Raw genomic sequence first — 20,086 nt, 5'->3', positions numbered from 1 at the left:
TCCCGTGTATGTGTGATGTTAGTGATGTTGGCAGTGATTTAACAATATGATCACTTCCTACAGCATTTCACATTTTATTTAGTTTTGCATCTGTTCTTTGGCTTTCTGTGCAGTAAGAATGAAGAATATGTAGTATTTCAGGCTTTGTTGTATCATCCTGTGTGGCATCAGTGGCGGGGCTTCTCAGCAGTCCGAGTTCATCAGTTTGTGAAGTAATCAATGTGTGCAAAACAAACATAACTGTGGTTACTGTGTAACTGAGCCTCTCATACAGTGCTCTGTTTCAGCAACTCTCTGCAGGGAATAATCGTCACACAGGGGTCTTATTTCCCAGTAAACTTGCAAAAGAAGTGAGATATTAGGCTGGAAAGCCTCGAGGCAAGGAGAGACGGTCACTGTTGACTGTGTTCCTCTACTGGATGTACACGGGCTCAGGCTGGTACCTTGAGCACTCCTCGGTTGTTTTGTTGTGCTTTTTTCGAGTCTGAACGGTCATAGCTGTTTGGAATTTCCTTTACATTTAACACAGAATGCTGAAGGAGTTGATGAAATAAATTTTAGATGGCAGAACCAGGAGAATTGCCACAGGACTTTGCAATTTTTATTACATTCTTTGCTTCATTTCCTCTTCTCCTTCATGTAGTGCCTGATGCCTGCTGGGGAGGAGAGAATGCAGAATGGGAAACTCCTTCCATGTCCTCATGTCTTACCTTTCTTCATTTGTAATTTTATAACAGCACGTAAACATAAGGTTTATGCTTAAGTCTGTATTTAAATCCAGACTTAATTAAAACCTTTTAATGAAACAGCCACAAGCCACTAATTTGCTATTATAAGAAAAGTTGCTTTATCTTGTTCTTGAAGTCGAAATGTGGTTTGTACATTTCTGTGTCTCTCCCTTTAGCTGGTGAGATCAATTCCTGCAGGGTAACATGTAATCAATAAAAAATATTATGATCCAAACGCCAGTATCAAGTATTGGATATTCTGTGAGTCAGTAGCTGGTGTGTGTTGGTGTGTGGCCATATGGAAGCTTTGCAACACAGTTGCATAAAAGTAATATTGATTTTAAGCTCTTTAATTTACTGCTTACAGATAAAATCAATCATCCTGCCTTCTATGTGGCTGTCCTCCTTTACTCTGTCAGGGGTGGTTGGGGTTTGGGTGTTCTCTCTTTTTTTTTTTATTATTTTTTTTAAATAGTATTATCATGATGATATTTGCCCAAAGCATTCTTAATTGCAGCTGGGATCCAATACTTTTTGCCTTCCTTAGCATGTGGCTGTATAATAAAAGCAGTTCTCTCCAGACAGACTCACCAATCCTGGTTGTTATTGAGATATAATATAGATCTCTTTCCAGGACATGTGAGCAAACAAAATGGAGAGGCTGAACTGCTCTCTGCACAAATCAACACCCAGGGGGATTTTGCAGGGCTCTTGCTTCATTTGCTTAGGAAAGGCTGAAGTCATTCACCTGCCAGGAGAAAGGACTCACACTGAGGGGTTTGACAGAGCCAGGATTGGTGCCTTTGTAATCCAAATACATTTATTTTTAATGTTGACTGCAGGATGTCTAGGGAAAAGTCCATAGCTAACAGGAGAGATTTAAAAATAAGATTATCAGCTTTCTAATGTGTCCATACTTTGGAGCTTTCAACGTCCGACCTAAGTATGCTGTGAATCAAATGGAAATCAAATTACAGCGCTGTACCTGTTGTCTCCCATCCTGATGTATGGCAAGGAAACAAAGGAAGGGAGATATAAAATCTCTTTTTATTGCAGGAAAGGCAGCGCTTGAAGGACAGTGCTTCTAGTTGAATGCAAGGAGCGAAGACTGGAAGAATATTTCTGTAGACAAATTCAATATGTTGAGGCATTTAAGTGTAATGAAATTTGAGATAAAATTCTGTGATTTTTATTGATGGAACACTTAGCTTGCTGCAGGAATGCAGTGTTACCAGGGAATGTTTGCACTGCTATACAAAATATTCGGAATATTTGAAAGTATGATTTATAAGAAAAAGGGTTCTGTTTGACAGATTGACTTTTTTAATATGCCGTGAAAGCAGATTACAAATTAGGCTTTCAACTTCTTTATTAGTTACTGCATTGGAACTGTATTCACCAAGTTATCATTTGGATGTTCATGAAAATTAGAGCTACATGTCCAATTCCTTATGCTTTTTAGTGACTATCCAAATATTCTATGTGAGCTGTGCAAAACTTGATGTCCCCAAGGGAAACTTATAAGAACATTTAATAATGAACCAAGAGCTTTCATTTTGGCAGTTCAGAAGCTGAAGGAGGACTTGTGTTTGATCCAGAGGGTGGTACCAGGTACAGCAGAATCGTGAGGCGATGAATTTTTTAAAGATGATTCATAAATAAGCTCTCAGAAACCTTTGGCTTGATCTCCAATGCTCTCATCTGGGAGAAGGGCAGAAAATGTTTAAGCACTTTGAGTGGCCATTTGAACTGACTGGGGTTTAGATGGAGATGGCATTCCCAGGGGTGGATACTGGGTTTAGTTGGTGTATGAAAGTTCATGTATTCTTTGCTTCATTTGCTCTGTGAAAGTGTAAAATACAAGGTTTTTAACAGGGAGGAGGGGAAAATGGCAGCTCAAAAGGTCAGTAGGCATTTTCAAATCTTTGTTTGGTTGTTGGGCACATTGAAGTATGGGCTCTGACAGTGCTCATGATTACAATGTGAAATCTTGCTGATTAACTGGTGTCTCCAAGTTATGGAAGTTTCTAGGCTATCACTGATGCTAAATACCATGAGTCTGAGTCTGAATACATATTTAAGATATATCAATGTGAGCCCAAAATACTCTAATTTCACAGGTACAGTAGGAGAAACTTCACCCAAATTTATCTTTTTGCGTTGAAAATCAGCTATAGGATCTGAAACAAGTTGTACAGAAATTTTTGAAAAAGGCATATTGAACTGAGTTAGACAGACTGGGGAGCTTTGGACCAACCCTTTTGATGTTGAGGTGGTCAAGCACTGGGGCAGTTTGCCCGCAGAGGCTGCAGAGTTCCCGTGGACTGTCCCATCTGCAGCACGTGAGTGGAAATGGTGCTGAGCATCCCGCTCTGTATGGCCCTGCCGTGAGCTCATCTCCAGAGTGCCCTCCTGACCTCAGTTATGGTGTCATTCTGGGAACCAAAGATCCCCCTGAACTCGACCATAAAATAAGAAATTATTACTAATCAGTCCAGGAAGCCTCCTGCAAGATCTTTATTCAAATTCCAAAGTGAGCTTGAGGCTGGATTTGAAAACTACACGAGTTCAGTTCAGGCCTTTGATAGTTTTCCATCAAACTGCATTAATGCATCAGATTACATTAAGATATTAATAAAGATGTTGTTAATTCTCCTATAGTGTAATTGGTACTGACTGCAAGTCTTAAACATACTAATTTGACACTGTGTTTTTGCTGTGGAACGTGCTCGTGCTTTAAATCCTCAAACCAAGCGGAAAACCTAATTAATACATGGGAAGTGTGTGAGCTTAATGAACTTGGTAATCTTCCTGAGTTCTCAGACTTGTGAAATGAAACTAAGAAATCTTTTGGTGTCTAGAAATAGGAGTCACAAAATCCTTTAAAGGGAAGCGCTCTCCCTGAAATTCCTGAACTGCAGTTCTCTTTTGGAAGAACAGAAAATGAGGGATGTTCATCTTTTTTTTTTTGCTTTGCAAGTACTGTGTGGATGAAACCCTTAAGGTACCTGCAAGAACAGCTTTATTTTGAGTTAAATAGAAGTTATCCTGCAAGTGGAAATAAAGGAGCAAATATCTTATTAAGATTCAGCCTCTGATTCTTTCAGTTAGTTTGAAAAAGGCGAACCTTTGACAATCTTCAAGTTTGTTGCTATGATTTAGTAAGGAGAAAAATGGGTATTTAACTTCAGCAGGATGAGGGGGCATCTGGTTAGTTCTGCGTTTTGGATACAAAGTACTCTATTAAATATTCCATCTCTGGTTTAACGATGGGTTATTATAATGGAAAAGAAATTTGTCAGCTAACTGGCTCCACAGATGGCGTTCCCAGGTGATAGTTTTGCTTCAGATTCAGAAAAATGATGGTTTGTGCTGTTCAGTGTTGAGTCCCTCAGAATTAGCCACTCCTGACTAAGGTTTTGAAGAAGATTACTGGAAGTGGAGGTTTTAGTGCAGAGGTGAGTGTGTGTCCATTCTGGGACACTTCCAGCAAGTTCAGGCATGGACAGACAGAGAAGCTTTTACAGCTTACCAAAAATGATACAGGAACAATCCCTCAGGAATTTAAATGGATCCAAAGAACTATTTAACATTTCTGTGAAGGCATGTTTCCAGTGCCTGGGAATGAGGCATCCAGCTGTTCTTTGGGGAATGGGAAATGCTCGTTTCTCGTCAAGCTACCACAGTTTGAGAAAAGTTTCACTTGAATGATGTGTGATCATTATTATTTTTAGCTTTGGGAGGAGGAGGAGGAGGAGGTGTCTGAGATGAAAATTTGGTGTTGATCAGATTATCACATCATCAATTCTGCGATAGAGCCACTTTTACCTTCCAAGAGGATTTCTAGTTGTGTTTCAGCAGGCAGATCCACATAGTGTGTGTTGAACCTGACTTCCCTCAGGGTGTTGCCAAAAGGATGGGGTCAGGTTTTTCTTGAAGTTCTTGTGAGTCAGGACTTCATATTTCATATGAATTATGAAACAAGGAGGTGAAACCCAGCTCTTGGAAAAATAATCTCATCACTGTGTATCATGTATTGCTTAGATGTCTTCCAGAGAATTAGTTGGGTATACACTTGTGAGAGTGAGCTCTCCACTATTGCTCAGCAGTTGCTGAAGGCTTGACTTACAAAAAGAATAAATTTCTTTGTGTTCAGTGATAGTATATAAAATGAACTTGAGTTCAGTGTTACCGGTGTAAATACTTTTTTAATTAGAAAATTTTAGGAGATGCTATGGAATTATTTCCATGTCTCCCAGCTAAGGTTTTTTTGGACATGATGTTGGTGAATGTTCACTGTTTCTACATTCCTGCTCCTCTCCCCCAAACCTTATGGCTTCAACCAAAAATGCCAACAATACACAGACCTACCTTGCTGATGGAAGAGTTTTGTATTTGTGTATCTCTGCTCACCAAAGAATTTAATATGTTTTATAGCACACCAGGTCTGCAGTTCTACTGCAGAATACACCCATTTACAAAAGGGAGTTCACAACCCAAAAGAAAATCCAACTCTTTGAAAAGAAAGTGCTTCAGAGCTCCACATTTTCCCTCGCTGCTTTTCCTGCAGCTGCTGCTATCTCGAGAGATGAATATTTTGGAGGGAAGCCTGGGCTCCAATCCCTGTTCTTCTTGGTAATTGGATGCTGAGTTTTGTGGAAGGGGCATCTGATCTCACCTGCCCAGAGTGCACAGAGACGTGTTCAGCAAGGAGGGGAAGAGCAGTGGATCTCCCTGAATGTTTCACTTAAGGTTTCCAGGCATTCAGGACTGCAGCCTTCCCTGTGGAATGATAATCACATTCCAAATGCTCTGTTATGGTGAGAAAAAGTGCAGGGAGAGAAAGGAAATCAACCAAAGGAAAAAGCAGAAAGAGAGGGGGGCAAACTTCCCTTAACTGTTGAGGTCATGAACAGGTAGTTCAGATCTTTGTCTTAGAGATAGTAGGAACTTTTGCAATACATTCTGCAAATTTTAGCAGTCCCTGGAAAGTGTCTGCTGCAAAGATCCGTGAGTTAGCTCGTGTTCAATTTGTAATTTTATACAGCCTGGCACTTGTTTTATTAGCAGAGTGTGCAGTGAGTTCAGGAATGCAGCAGAGGTGCTCATGTTGGGTTCCAGTATCAGGACAGGCCACAGGCTTTGATATTTTCACGTTGCATCCGAGCAATTAATTTCTTTCTAGTAGAGGGTTTGTGTTTTTAATTTTTAATCAAATTGATTTGTAAAAACCTTTCATGCCCATTATTCACTAATCTTTCAGATTTCAGGTTTAATCATGAGAGATACCTATTATTTTTTACATAATTTTTGTTTTTCTTTTATAATTTAATCTAAATAATACTGTAAGCATTCATGTCTCCTGTAGTCTTTGATTTATCAAGCTAAATAAGTCAGTCTCCTCTTGTAACTTCAGCTATCCATTTCACAGTGCAATTTACTGTTTTTTGTCTTTGCACTCTGTCCAGTTTGGGTTCCTCCTTCTCAAACTGATTTAGTTAGTATTTTACATATATTTTAAGAGATTTTGATGCCATATAAGGGATATTTTCCCTTCTCATCTGATCCGTTTCCAGGCTTTATTTTCCAGGTGACATGAGGCAGTTTAGTAGCTCTCTGCTGCTGAGGGAGGAAGGTCCCACTTCCCTTCTGATCCTGTTTGTGGGGGACTGTTTGGCATCAGAAATGAACACATAAGGAAATCTTTTTTCATTGTGAGTGTGGCCAGTGCTTGGTTGCCCATGGAGACTGTGTAATCTCCATCCTTAGGGATTTTTCAAAAGCCATGTGGAGATATCCTGGGCAGCTGGCCCTGCCTGAGCAGGGGGGTTGGTCAGATGACCTCCAGAAGTTCCTGTCCAGCCTCTAGCGGTCTGGGATTTACCAAAAAAATGGAAAAAGCCACTGCACCAGTGAGTTGAATTAAGTTATAGCTGGACCTGAGACACCTGTGGGAGGGGAGAGGCAGGAATGTGTGGCCTGGAGCTGGTGAGGGAAAAGTAGGGATCATGAAAGTTGAAAAGGGGTAAAGACAAACCTTTGCTTTGATTGAGCTGTTCATGAAAGTATGGCCACATTAAGCAGTTGTCTTCATGCAAAGTGTTACTCCCTTCCAGCTCTTTGCACCTCCAGAATTTAGCAGTGGCATAATCTCTTTGATTTTTGGTGTTGATTGCTGCAGTTTGCCAGTGCTCTGACAGGGCAGTCTCGTGTCCTGATGACCTTCAGTCAACACCGCTATGTGAGAGCTGCCTGTCCCCTCAACTGCTCTTTGATCTTAACCTAAAACTTTGCCTTCAGTTTGCCTGCCTTGCTGAACTAGTTCAGAACAGGGTGCTCAGTAAAACTGGTGGAGTTTCTTCCAGCTCTTCTGCATTTTGATGATTGTTTCCTGCAAAAATTATTTTAAAGCTTAGCACGCTTTCAAGATCACATCAAGCTTTCACGAGGCCCATCTTCTTCCTCTGCCTCAACTGCAGTGGCAGCTATTATTGGTGCTGCTATTTTCCAGTCAGACAGGACCAAAGTTAGTGCTATTTCAAGTTATAGTTAATAGTTTTGCTTTTTCTTTTCCAGCTCTTGTGTTATTCTAGAGTGAACACACATCTGTTAAACAGATTTTTCCCTCAGTCTTGTTTCTTTCAATGGGCCACGCTCCACTCTGAATGACAATTTATAGAGCTGGGGTTCAAGGAAGGAAGAAAAATTATTCTTATGATGATCTTGGTTTTTTTTTTTACAAGATGAATTACTTGTACAACCCAATGTTGGTCTTCTCTCATCCAGTTTCTTTGAAATTTGTCTGACTAGCCGATGCTGAGTTTTATATACATAAAAAACTTAAAATTTATAAACTTCTGTATAAGTTTCTTATGTAGTGTGCGTGGAAAAGCAGTGTATTTGATAAAATGCCTTCACTCATGAGGGGCCTAAGGGATTGCACAATGTGTGAGGAGGTTTGGTTTTTATTTGGTATGTTTTGCTGCACAGTTATTTTTTTTTACACACTTCAGAAGTACAAGTGGCCTATTGTATTCCTAATTAATAATATTATAAAAAGACACTGGTGTAGGAGCATACAAGTATTTAAGATATTAATGCCAGATTTGTATTAACATTGTGCCAGTATGAAGTGCTTTCAGCCCAGAAAAAAAATTGCATTATCGTAATTCTTCCCTTTTTTAAAATGGGATACTCATTTTGAAGATCAAATGACACCTATTGATCTGGGTGTCTGTAAGAGTGAAAAGTTTTACTGGGGCTGTGTGGCTACCTTGGACTCATGCATTGTTTGTGTTTGTAGCTTTTGTGATTCTGGTATTGGCTTTTTCTTTTTCCCTTTTTTCTTTTCTTTTTTTTTTTTTTTTTAAGCTGAAGGGAGCATTTTGCTGTTTGAATACATTTGTCTTCAGCAATTTTTTTCAACATTTCCAAATGTAGTGACATATCACTGTTACAGGATTAGTTTGACTTAATTCCTCTCTTGGTAAACTGCATCTCCAGGTGTCTGCTGGGACAGATTAAAAAGGCGTGTGCTCAGTGTGGTCCTTGTAGCTGGAGGAGGGAGAAGGGCTCTCAGAGCTGTGTGTAATTGAAAAAAGAGTTGTATCGCTCAGATTATGGTAATGCTAAAATGATTATGTGCACTTTAGCTGAATAGTTGTCTAATTCTTCCAGCTGTGCCTTGACAAATTGCCATAGAAATAACCATTAATTATCTGATCTATAAGGGGAGAAATCATTTGATCTTTTTCCAATTATTACTGAGTAATTAAATGATAAATTACCCACGTGTAAACTAATCTGCATTTAACAAAACAGTACCTAAGACTGCAAGGCTCTTGTACTGGGGTATAGGAGAAATTAGGTGGGGACTGGTGTTGCAGAAGTCACAAGAAATAGCAAAAAATGTGGTCTCTACTGGGAAAGTGAGGAATAGGGAGACTTAGGGACTTATTTCTGCTTTATGTAATTCTCAACTAGGTTTGCAGTTCCTATGGAAAATTATTCTTGACTTAAAGGCTTTCATTAATAACTTTCATCTTATTAGCTACTTATTATAGAACTGTAAAGACATAGAGTCTTATAATGGTTTGGGCTGGAAGGAACCCCAGAGACCATCCAGTTCCACCCCCTGCCCTGGGCAGAGTCACCTTCCACTATCCCAGGTCGCTCCAAATCCCGTCCAACCTGACCTTGAACACTTCCAGGGATGGGGCAGCCACAGTTTCTCTGGGCAACCTGTGCCAGGGCCTCCCCACGCTCCCCCACGAAAGCTGAGTTGAGTTTAGCTTAGTTCAGTTCTAATGCTTCTGTTTATCTGGCAATCAGCTTTTCCCTGGAACTGGCTTTACTTACACATGTAAATGCTTGACTGGTATCACTACCTGATTGTACTCTGAATAGGTTTTTGCAAAAAAAAAAAAAAAAAAAAGGTCCAGAAAAACTTGTTTTGGTTTTCCATAAACAATATTGACATGTCCTTCAGGTAAAGAAGGAAGAGGGGAAAAAAGTGGCTTTAAGTAAATAAATGTTTTGTTAAAACCAGACTAGATAGTTCATCTTGGTTTGGTGCTTTTGAACTTCTTATTATTGCATTTAGAAGTATTTCTGTGTCAAACATGCAAACATTTCCTGCAGACTCGTGTCAAAGTTGACCTTTCAGACTTGGGGAAAAATCCAACCTAAGCTGAGCATGAAAGTTCAGCACAAATGGAGTGTTTCAAACTGAACCTTTTGGCTGGAGTGGGAGCACCTCCTCCCAGTCAGCCAGGTCTTCTCCTGGCTCCAGGAGGTCAGTGCAGCCCAGAACTGGAGTGTTTTTTGCACGCTGAGTTATGGGAGGTGAGGCAATAGCGAGTGTAGACAGTGCAACCAGGGCAGAATTCTGAGGGACACACCGAGCGCTGTGAATCCACCAGTGATTCCATCCACTGACCACGGACAGGTAATGAACCAAATGGCTACTCGTGCTGTCTTGTGCTAAATTAATATCTTACAGAATTGCTGCACTGCCAGAAGAGAAGAAGTAGAGCACTCCTTCCCCTTCTCTTCCCCCTTTTTTAGTCTTCTTTTAGGCAAGAGCATTTGAAAGCAAGCAACTGATTAGTGATTCTGCAATTCAAAATGTGGAAGAATCAGAAGATGAGTTTGCAGATCTGTTTCCAATCTAGGAATTGTAATGGTATTTTTGCTTTATCTTCTATTCAGCTGCAAAAGAAAGAATACTGGATAAACAAGTAAAGCTGATCCTTATCTGGCTGACAGATTGGGACAGGGAGTGGAGGAGAGAGAATCAGTGAAAAGGGCTCATAATAATTATGCTTGTTTAGACAACAGCATGTTTTAGGGAAACAGCCCTTTATGCTGCTCTCTTAAGAGGAGAATTCCGCTGTCTTAGAGCAAGCTTCTTGGCAGAAACATTTGGTACAGTTGGAAAAATGCATCTTTGGGCTTTTCCTCAAATATCCTTGTCTGAAGTATTCTGGAGCATCCTTCTTGCTGGTTGTCTGTGTCTTCACAGAACTTTTGCAGGAGAATGTTATGTTCTCTGAAGTTTGAAAACAACAAATGCACTTACAATCAGCTAAATGAAGTGAGATGGTGCAGGGTTTCAGGATTGTCATTGAATATTGTGGCCCAAAAGTTATTCTTCCCAAGTAATTGGTCATATCCATACAACCGTAATTTTTGCTGAAGATGCTGACTCATTTTCAGCTTAACTGCCTCAGAAATGTTTGTGACCCAGTAAATAGAATAAATCATATAGTCATGACTGGGTTGGAAGGGACCTTAAAGCCCATCTTTGCCCACCCCTGTGCCGTGTGCATGAACACCTCACACTATCCCAGGTTGCTCCAAGCCCCGTCCAACCTGGCCTTGAACACTTCCAGGGATGGGGCAGCCACAGCTTCTCTGGGCAACCTGTGCCAGGGCCTCCCCACCCTCACAGGGACAAGTTCAATTCTGTTATCCAATATAATCCTGCCCTCTGCAAAGCCAGTCCCTTTTGTCCTGTCACTCTATGCCCTTGTAAACGATCTCTCTCCATCTTCCATGTGAAAGTTCTCTTTAGCTACTGGAAAGCCCCAGTTATGTCACCCCCAAGCCTTCTCTTTTCCAGGCTGAACAATCCCAGTTCTCTCAGCCTTTCCTCCTAGGAAAGTTGCTCAATCCCTCTGATAATCTCGAGGGCCTCCTCTGGACTGGAGACACTGAACATATTACAGAGTTCCTGTGTCCCGTATGAGATGTTTTGCAATTGCAATGTGAAAAGTCAGTGTTGTTTCATATTCTTTAAGCCTTCTAATGTTTTAGCAACTAAGTTTTTAAATACAGACATTTCTTTGTCTTTAATGTGGGCATAAAAACTGTACTTCATAATTTTTAGACCTGGGATTCAGAGAGTTAAATACCCAAGCTCCCTAAAGAACTTCTAAAGGACACTAAAAGTGTGATAGATAAGTCTTTAATCTGTTGTTAGACAGAGCCAGGGAGTAAGATGTGCTTTTGGAGAGCAGCAGTAAGCAGGGAAGGTCTGACACATCCAGCAAGGCGCTGCAGTCACAGCTCAGCACACGCTGAGCGGGTTGACATAAGCAAGAGCAGGAGAGGGGGCACAACAATGCAGATGTCAACGACTGAAACCTCTGATGGCTTATTCTGCCAGATCTGTGAGCCTGCCTGCCTATCTTACACTCCACGTTCCTGACAGTCTTCTAAGAAACATCATCTTTCCTATCAGAGAGGAGTGTCCCTCTGAAAGCCAGAGGGAATGCAGGAAGGAAAGACAGCCTTGCACTTGCTTTGTTTTTTCCCTGCTCCCCCTGACCAGCCAGCTCAGGTCACATCTGCTGCTCCTGAGCCTGTGAAACCAGCAGAATTCCTTGTCTGGGGGCCGAGATGGGAGACCTTCACTCGCACAGTTTACATCTTTGTTCTTCCACAGGTGTATAAATATATACACTACCTGATATATAACTGACTTACAGCTCTATCTGTACGTAGATAATGCTAGCAGTCTGTTACGTATACTGCTGAGAGGTTTGGTGTTATAATTCTTGCCAGCTTGCCTTGAAAACAGTAATAATGTGACTAATGGCTGTTTAATCACCTACTCCTCTTGGCATCTCTTTCAACAGAAGACTTAAAGGCATAAAGTATTCCTGTAAGATCCTGTCGCCCTCACTTTGCAGGTGTTAAGGAAGCTGATATCATATTTTACCAGCAGCACCAACTGGCATGCAGTTGTCTTGGCTTGTAAGTAGGTAAAGCTCCTCAGAAATTGAAAACATGATGTATTTCAAAGCATGAGGAGTGGCTCAGAAGGCCTTGAGCCTCTCATACGAGTAGTATTTGCAAAAGCCAAGTTTAGACATTTTGGTAGGTAAATTAGAGAAGGTTGGTGATAGTGATGTTCCCAAGGGGCTTGGTAGAAACAATTAGATTTAAGTTCTGTTAAAACTCTGTCTTCACAGTTGCCTTTTTTTGTCACGGCAGCTTCTATCTCTGCTTTTCCTGCTGATGGAAGGTGGCTTTTTTATTAATATTCTATAGCCTGTGGTGAACTAATACACATGCTGAGTTCTATTAAAAGTAATTCCAGGGTTCACCCACCCATGCAGTAATTATGATAGTGAGCATTCAAGAAAAATGGGTGTACAGTATCTTAATTAAAACACGATAATAGAATTTTAGTTACCGATTAGATAATTCTAAGACTTTAGAAGGTTAAATTTCCTTCTTATTTTCATGTTATTAATATTGTATAGCTATTTTGATGGTATATTGCCTTGTTAACGTGAATTTTGTTGAGGTAGGAAAGTGTACAAAATCTGAAAGTCTAATCCATTAGAAAAATTCTGTTTATTTTGGTAGTCTGTGTTTACTTGGAAGTCAGTTTGTTATTTGCCCAAGAAAAATATTTGCATGCATGAGAGTGAAGAAAATAGTTTCTGTAGTACACTCTAACCTTGGTTTTGTCCTTCTCATTAACTTCAGAGGTAAACTGAAATTTGTTGTCTGAATCTCGAGTTTGGTTTTTTATGGTAAGCTGGAGCTCCTGTTGTGTGTATTGTTGTTATCTTGAAGTTGGCCTCTGTTCTCAATCTCAGTGGCACCGAAGGGGTTTTGCAGTAAAATACCTGAAGTGCTCTGGCTGGAGTTTTCCCAGGGCTGTTTAGCCGTGTGTGTGTTCATTGTGTAGCAGTTCTGTGCTGAGCAGCGAGAGGATCTGAGGCAATTGGCTCAAGCTGTGTCAGGGCAGGGTTAGGCTGGATATTAGAACAAGGTTCTACCCCCCAGAGGATGGTTGGGCACTGAACAGGCTCCCCAGGGCAGTGGGCACAGCACCAAGGCTGAGATGATGCTCTCAGGCACATGGTGTGACTCTTGGGGATGGCCCTGTGCAGGGCAAGGCGTTGGACTCGATGATCCTTGTGGATCATCGAGTGTAATTCTTGTGTGTTTTGATGTATAGTTTAAAATAACTATGCTTTCACCAGTTAAATGTATGGCTGCAACTCCCAGATAACTAAAAATATGCCCACCCCGCCTCTGGTGATTGCTCTATTGGGTGCACTTAAGGAAACCTGTGTGAGAGAGGGTATCTTGAATACTGGCAGCACGAACCAGCTCAGGATAAGTGTTTGATTGTTGCCCATTTTCTCGGGTTACCTGCCGTGAATCTCTGCACGCTGCAGCTGTTCTCATCCCTAAACTGCCAAAGCAAAATTACTGGTTGGACAATCAAGTTTAAAACCGGCCCCAGCATTTTCACGTAGCCCTGCCATCATAGCAATCTTTTCCCGGGATCCTGGCTCCTGACTCCTGCCCAGCGTTGCCCAGTATCAGGCAGAACTATCATTTCTAGTCTGCTGGATTGTTATCTTGATGCTGTTGATGTTTTCCTGGATGTCGATGTAGTGGGATTTAATCACAGTCCGCAGAAGGAAACCCTGTCATCAGTTTTAGAAGAGCAGAAGTGAGGGCTCTGTTAGTGCAGGGTCAAGACAGGCTCACCTGTGCCTGCTGCCTCCATCCTCTGGCACGGGCACCCCCGAGGGCTGCCCTCCTCCCTGGAGTGTCCACCTCCCTGTGTTCATCTTGCTTCTGGCTTTCCCGCCCTAAAAAACACTTGTGATGCCTCAAGCTCCTGTTGTGCTGTCTCCAGACTGGGCTAATCAGCATTTCCTTGGGGAATTAGCAGCTGTTGTTTCCTTTCCTGGGCAGAGTTCAGCTCCATCCTGAGCTGTTAGCAGGGTTTGGTGTAGAACTGGCTCGAAAGCGCTCTGGAGCAGCCAGTCCACCTGGAGGCCCCAGCTCTTTCCCATCCCAAGATGTGTGCGAGGGGTCAGTTTATTTTTCAGAACCCATCATCTGTCCTGAGTTCGTGGAGGCAGCTGCCCTTTGGGTTGAATCTGAGGGTTTTCAGAAGTACCTGCGTCCAAACAAATCCTTCTGGGCAGGCTGGCAGAGGTGGAAGGACTTCCTGCACTGGAATGCCCTATCCCAGAGACACTCATGCCGTTGATGTGCCACTGTGCATATTTTAGAAATCCTGATACCAAGACTTATAAACTGACAGCATTCAGAACACAGCAAATCCAGGCGTGTTGGGAACTGGAATTTTGTAAATAACCTGCACGGCTCTGGCTGTCACAGTTATCTATTTAAGGGAGGTTCCTGCCAGTCTCCCAGGCCCTTGCATCCTGTATCCACGAGTGTAAAACCCATCTTTAATTTCCATATGTAATTACCAGAACTCTAGGTGTATGAAAGGTATTAATCAGGAAAATGCAGGTATTGGATTTTGTTGAATTAAGGTAATCTGTTAATTGATTGAAGATGATTCACTGCAGGTTGTGGTACTGAACTCTAGATATACTTCACAATACTTCACTGTTATAATGATTTATGGACTTGTCATTTTATCTTATATGAGGAATTGGGTAAAGTGACCTTGGAAGGATATTTTCATGATTGTTTTTAATACATAAAGGGGGAAAAAAAAGCAGAAAAAAAATTACCCAAAGTACTGCTACACTATATAAATAATTTAGAACTTCAATAATGTTGTCAAATGTCTGTGCTGTAAACAGGATTTAGACAGATATACTCTGCATAAGGAGATTTTGGCTTTTTACTTCTTTGAACATTAATAAAACCTCTCTGAGTCCATTCCCCAATTTAAATAATGAATGAGCTATTTTCTTAGCTCCCTCTCCAATATATACCCTCAAGTAATGTGTCTTATGCACTAAATAAAAGCTGGGAGCATTTTTTGGTTTATTTCTTAGTGTCATAAGAGTTATATTTTTATGTGCCTGTATCCATACTCCCAAGGGCATATATTAATACTTGGAAAATGTTTAGGAGAGGTTGACTGCTGCACCAGAGAATGGCGATGCCATGTCCTTTGTTATTTCTTTGAATGTGATAGTGCTTCCAAATATAGCAGCAACAGAAATATCCTTTGCTTCCCTTCCCAGAACTGCCTTGGAAAGACAATTTCTGTGTTCTGCACGGAACTGCAGCTCTGGGGTAAAGCTGCAGTGCCAGCCTGCATTTTGGATTCCCATAGCTGTATGTGCACGCTGGCCTTGGGTCTGAATGTCCATATGCAGGAAAATGGTAGGACTTGAGAAATCAAATGAAATGCCTTTTAGACCCAGATGACTTTGCTTACTCATCTGCCTCCTTCCTTAATCAATATGTGCCTTCTCTTCGGAACACGAGGGTTGCTTAATGTTTAGAAAAATTGGGTGTTATTAATACAAGGTTTAAAATGTCTTGTGCTTTGCAGATCCAGCAAAGGATGCTTGCTACATGCAGGAGGGTTTCCAACATTATTTTGGATCTGAAATAATGAGTTAGGAGGAACAAACAACATCAAGAGAACAGAGTCAGGAAGAACTGAAAGTTATGAGCAGTATGAGCTGATGTATCTTGTTGGTATAGCTGGGATGTTTTAAACTATTATTGTTTGGGGAAATAAAAACCTGACTCTATATCAAAGTAGATGTATTGCATACTAAATTTTAAGAAGCAGAATCTGATTTTCTCTCTCTGTTTTTTATTTTGTGTAAAAAAGAGGAGAAGCAGGCCTTGACTGAGAGACTGCAGGTTCCAAGGTGCTTCCAGCAGGAGGTCTGGTTGCCATTCCTGTATGGACCTGCCTGAGTCATGTCATGAGTCTGCAGAGAAATAGATCCTCCTGCACAGGTGTGGTTGTTCAGGCTTTGTTCAGATTTTGATGTGACTCCACTCCTGTGGAGATGAGTGTCACTGGGGACGTGACCTTACAAAGGTCATGAACACCTCTAGGGCTTTGTGATGCCACCTCTGCTGTTCCCCTTCTCAAGCCCTGGACCTCTCCATCCTTTTGTCATTTGCCCTGCACCATGCTGGGAGAGAGGAGTCGTTAGTGATGCTAAAAACTACAGTGAAAAATATTTTTAATATTGAAGTATCAGTTACTGTTGTACAGTGTGGAGTTGGAGAGGAGAGTCACTAAAAAGGAGGAAGGTCTGTGACCCACTTTGCTGCCAGATGTTCATTTTCAGTGCAGACTTTGTGTGTGCTGGCTGAGGTTTCCAGCTCAGTTTTCAGGCAGGGTATGAGACTTATGAAGGCTTTGTACTCCTAAATCAAGGTCTGTTGCGTTGGCCTGGATTAAAGAATTCCAGACACTGGATTTTTAGTGCTGTGTTAAGATTTAGTGAGCAGAAGGGATTGGTGTAACAAGGAGGATGTGAATCCTCTGCTGCAGCCTTGCTGTGGTAGTAGAATATACCCAGATCTCCCTGGAGCTGGAACTGTGAGGTTGGTGAACCCCACAGGATGGAAAACACTTGTCTTTCCCTGCAGTCTGGAGTAGAGGGGTGGGGTTTAGTACCCTTTTTTGAAAACAAAAACCTTTTGCTTTACCCTTTCCGTGGAGTTAAACCCATGGCACCCATCTTAGGATCCGGTTTAACCAGGGCAGTGGGTCAGGAGGGGAAGATTGTCTGCCTTCTGCTGAAAGCTGCTAAGCTACTGAACTTCCTTAGGGTCGGCAAGACGTTGCACTGGCATTTTGAAGCTGCAGCCAAGCAATGTGGGAAATGGAACTGCAGGAGCAAGAAAGGGAACTGCCAACCCACCCACCTGCCGTGTCCCTTGGGAGGTCACTGAGCAAGTGATAAACCTGAAACCATGCCAGTTCACTGGGTTTATTTCTTCCTACATCTCTCCTGTGGAGAGAAGGCCTCTGTCTTCTACCTACATTCACTTTCCCAGGCTAAGGGAAGATGGGAATTTTTTCCTCTTTGGCAGCTTCCACGGGAAATCCTCCACGGCTTCCTAGTTTCAGTCATTAAAATAGTGCCAGCAACCCCCCCCCTCTGCAGATCACACGAGAACACAATGGGATCAGCTTTCTGGATCTCAGAGCTCCGTTGAACTTGGTGTTACAGGTGGAAGGTTTTTTTCAACAAAATTCCATGTTTGAGGCCAGGCTGGTTTAACTGAGAACAAAGTCGTGTTTTCCATTTAGCTCAGCTTGTGTGGTGATTCACACACTGCAAAAGAATTGGTATCCCTTGAACTTTTGTATTAATTCTCTTCACCAGTAATTCCAGGGTTGCCTCTTTTAAATTAATCCAGTAGCAACGTTTAAATTAAATTTTTAGTAGTGAATCATCATAACCAAGCTACAAAATAGAAAGAAGTAGGAAACCATTCATCTAAAAGAAATATTTATTAAACAACTACCATTTTCTTCCCACTAGTTGCCCATGGTTAGCTCAAATTACTTTCTGTGTAAAAGAGCTGTTTTACTTTGGGAACCTATCAGTTGTTTTAACATAAGGGAATTTGTGCTATGAAGGAAGGTGACAGTTGCTGTTTTAGATGGTTCTGCTTTGTTTTCAGTTTGTGTTTGGTAAGAAGTGGCAGGATAATTTTAAAAGCTCAGTCAATAATTTTCGAATACTAATGTAAGGTATTTCAATGTTACTTAGCTTTCTTAACGTGGTGAAAAAGCATATGTAGGTTTTTGCAAGAAGTGGGGAATTGTGACAAGTGCTAGAAAATCCTGCTTTCAGCTACAACGTGCCAGCCTGTCTTAGGTCTCCGTGCTCTAGGAGGCCACTGTATCTCATTTGAAAGTTTCCATCATATTTTGCAGTTGTTTTTGAAGGCTTGCTTTCCCCCTCCACCCCCCATGACAGACAGAATCATAGAATTGTAGAATTTAGGTTGGAAAAGACCTTTAAGATGAAGTCCAGCCATTAACATAACACTGCCACCCCCACCACTGAACCATCTCCCCAAGGGCCACATCTGCACACCTTTTAGATACCTCCAGATATATTCTTTTGCCGTTTACTGTGGTCTTATTTAACCTCCTTGCTACACATAATATTTTCTTTTCTCTATTTTCTTACCCTCCCAAGGCCATGTTCTCACTAGATGCTTGCAGTGGTATGTTGGAATCCATCTGTCCTGGTGACAGGGATTGGTGTTGGAGCAGCACAACCTGCAGTTCATAAGCTGATATCCCACCTCATTCCTGGATGCTGAATCCTCCCAGGAAGGGTCTGTCACATACAACTATGTGCCATTCAAATGACTTTGTGTCTTTGGTTTTGTTTGCACTTGAAGTCATGTAAGATTCAAACATAAGCTGAAGTGAGAAGATAACAAACAATAATAAAGCTGGATTTTTTTGTTAGGACTTAGCCCCTAATTTTGTTTCTGCAGGGCTCTGAACTCTGGGAATCTGTTCTGAAATGTTCAGCTGAAGAGCTGGAGGGGCATGGCCTGAAGAGAGGTCATTCCTTGACTCCCTAGGAACGGGATGATTCCATGGTTTTATGCAGCGCTGCATCTCATCTGCGTGTAAATGATATCTCTCATCCAGCCCTGTTCCCCACCAGAGTCCACCAGAGGCTGACGTACTGGCTCTTCCAGGAAGGATATCTGGTTCTTTTTCCTCTGGTCCTCCTCCAGAGGGCAGGTCTGACAGTTCAGGCTGCTTTTGTGAGCAACACAAACCTGTTTATTTTAGAAGGTTTAGCAAACGAAACGTGGATTGTGAGTCTGACTCGTAAATGTCTCGACCGATGCCTGCAAGTTGGAGAACTGTTTGTCTTGTTTTTAAGTGGATTCCTGAGGCTGGGGTGTGTAATTTAGTGTGGATGCAGCAACACTGCATTAGAAGTTGCTGAGAGATGCACTATTTGTTTCTCATCCAAACCCACGAGAAGGTCATGTGTTAGTGCCAATAACATACTCTTTGTATCAGGACTTGGCAGAAAAATCATCAAATTTGTAAAAGAAACTGTCAGAAATCTCTGGTTATTTTAATACCTGATTGTTCAGGACCTTAATTAAACAACCTGTGGGTTTTTTTCCTCTCTGTTAGTTGGTTTTTTTTTTTAAATTTGTTTTTTTTGTTTTAAGAAATTATTGCATTTACTCTGCTCTTTGAATGATCTTATGTCACATGAAACAAAGCACCCAGGGGTCCTGCTGTGCTTGCTTTGACTTCAAACTTTCAGGTTTGGGGTTTAAATTTTTTGTTTTAGTATGGAAATTGTGTGATATTTCAATCAGGAACTTGACTTTGGTTTTTGATTTCATCTGAATTTTTGAGGGGGCTGAAATGTGCTGTCAGCATAACCAACAAGTGCCTTTGGCAGTTCTTCAACAAATCCTTCATGATTTAGATTGTGAAGTTCTTGAGTCAGATATATTTTTCTTCATGCTCAGGGCCAAGTAGGCCATCAAGATTTAACAAATAGAGTAATGTCTATTAATAATCCTAATTCCTTGTAGATTTTTTTTTCATGGAGAAATTGGGACGATTAATTAGGTACATGTTTGTACAGTGCTTTCAAGACGTAAAGTAGGATGTAAGTGCCAAGTATTATTATTACTTAGGATCTCTTAGGAAAAAGTAGATATTTATCAGGGGCTGTAGCAATGTGATGATGAGATATCACACAGAGTTTTTGGAATCTGGCAGGTTATCTTGTATACCAGCTAATTAGCCACACAGGAAAGGTGTGCAAGGGCAGTAGTTTAACCGAAATATGAAGCAGAAATTCATGAAAGCTTTGAAACGTGCCCAGGTAAAGTTCTTGTGCTGGTGTTGGTTGGCTTCTAAATCAGAACTAAGCCTACTCCACTAGAGGGATGCTTGTTCTTCAGCTTCCTGCTCTTTGCCTTTACAAAAGGGGAAGGGAGACACTGGCACCCTCCTGGTGTACTGAGATCAAAATTAAAAGGATAGCCTGGAACAATATACAAAAAGTTCTGTGCAAGTTAGCACTGAATTGAGAAGTTGCAGCCTGGTTAAATGATGCCTGTGGATG

General features: G+C 41.4%; 1 protein-coding gene and 1 non-coding gene across 3 annotated transcripts in view; both read left to right on the top strand.

The window, feature by feature from the left end:
* The window catches only part of SPAG16 (sperm associated antigen 16), a 367,722-nt gene that overhangs the window by 91,008 nt on the left and 256,628 nt on the right, over positions 1-20,086 (top strand). The window lies entirely within an intron of this gene.
* Positions 14,791-14,853, top strand: LOC114060673. The gene has a single exon (XR_003571935.1). It is a non-coding gene; the product is annotated as a small nucleolar RNA SNORD78 (small nucleolar RNA).

This window comes from Empidonax traillii, unplaced genomic scaffold, assembly GCF_003031625.1.
Source record: "Empidonax traillii isolate 1590-97213 ecotype Southwest subspecies unplaced genomic scaffold, ASM303162v1 scaffold284:size1552100, whole genome shotgun sequence".
Lineage (NCBI taxonomy): Eukaryota > Metazoa > Chordata > Aves > Passeriformes > Tyrannidae > Empidonax > Empidonax traillii.
This window is presented reverse-complemented; position numbering and strand designations above follow the sequence as displayed.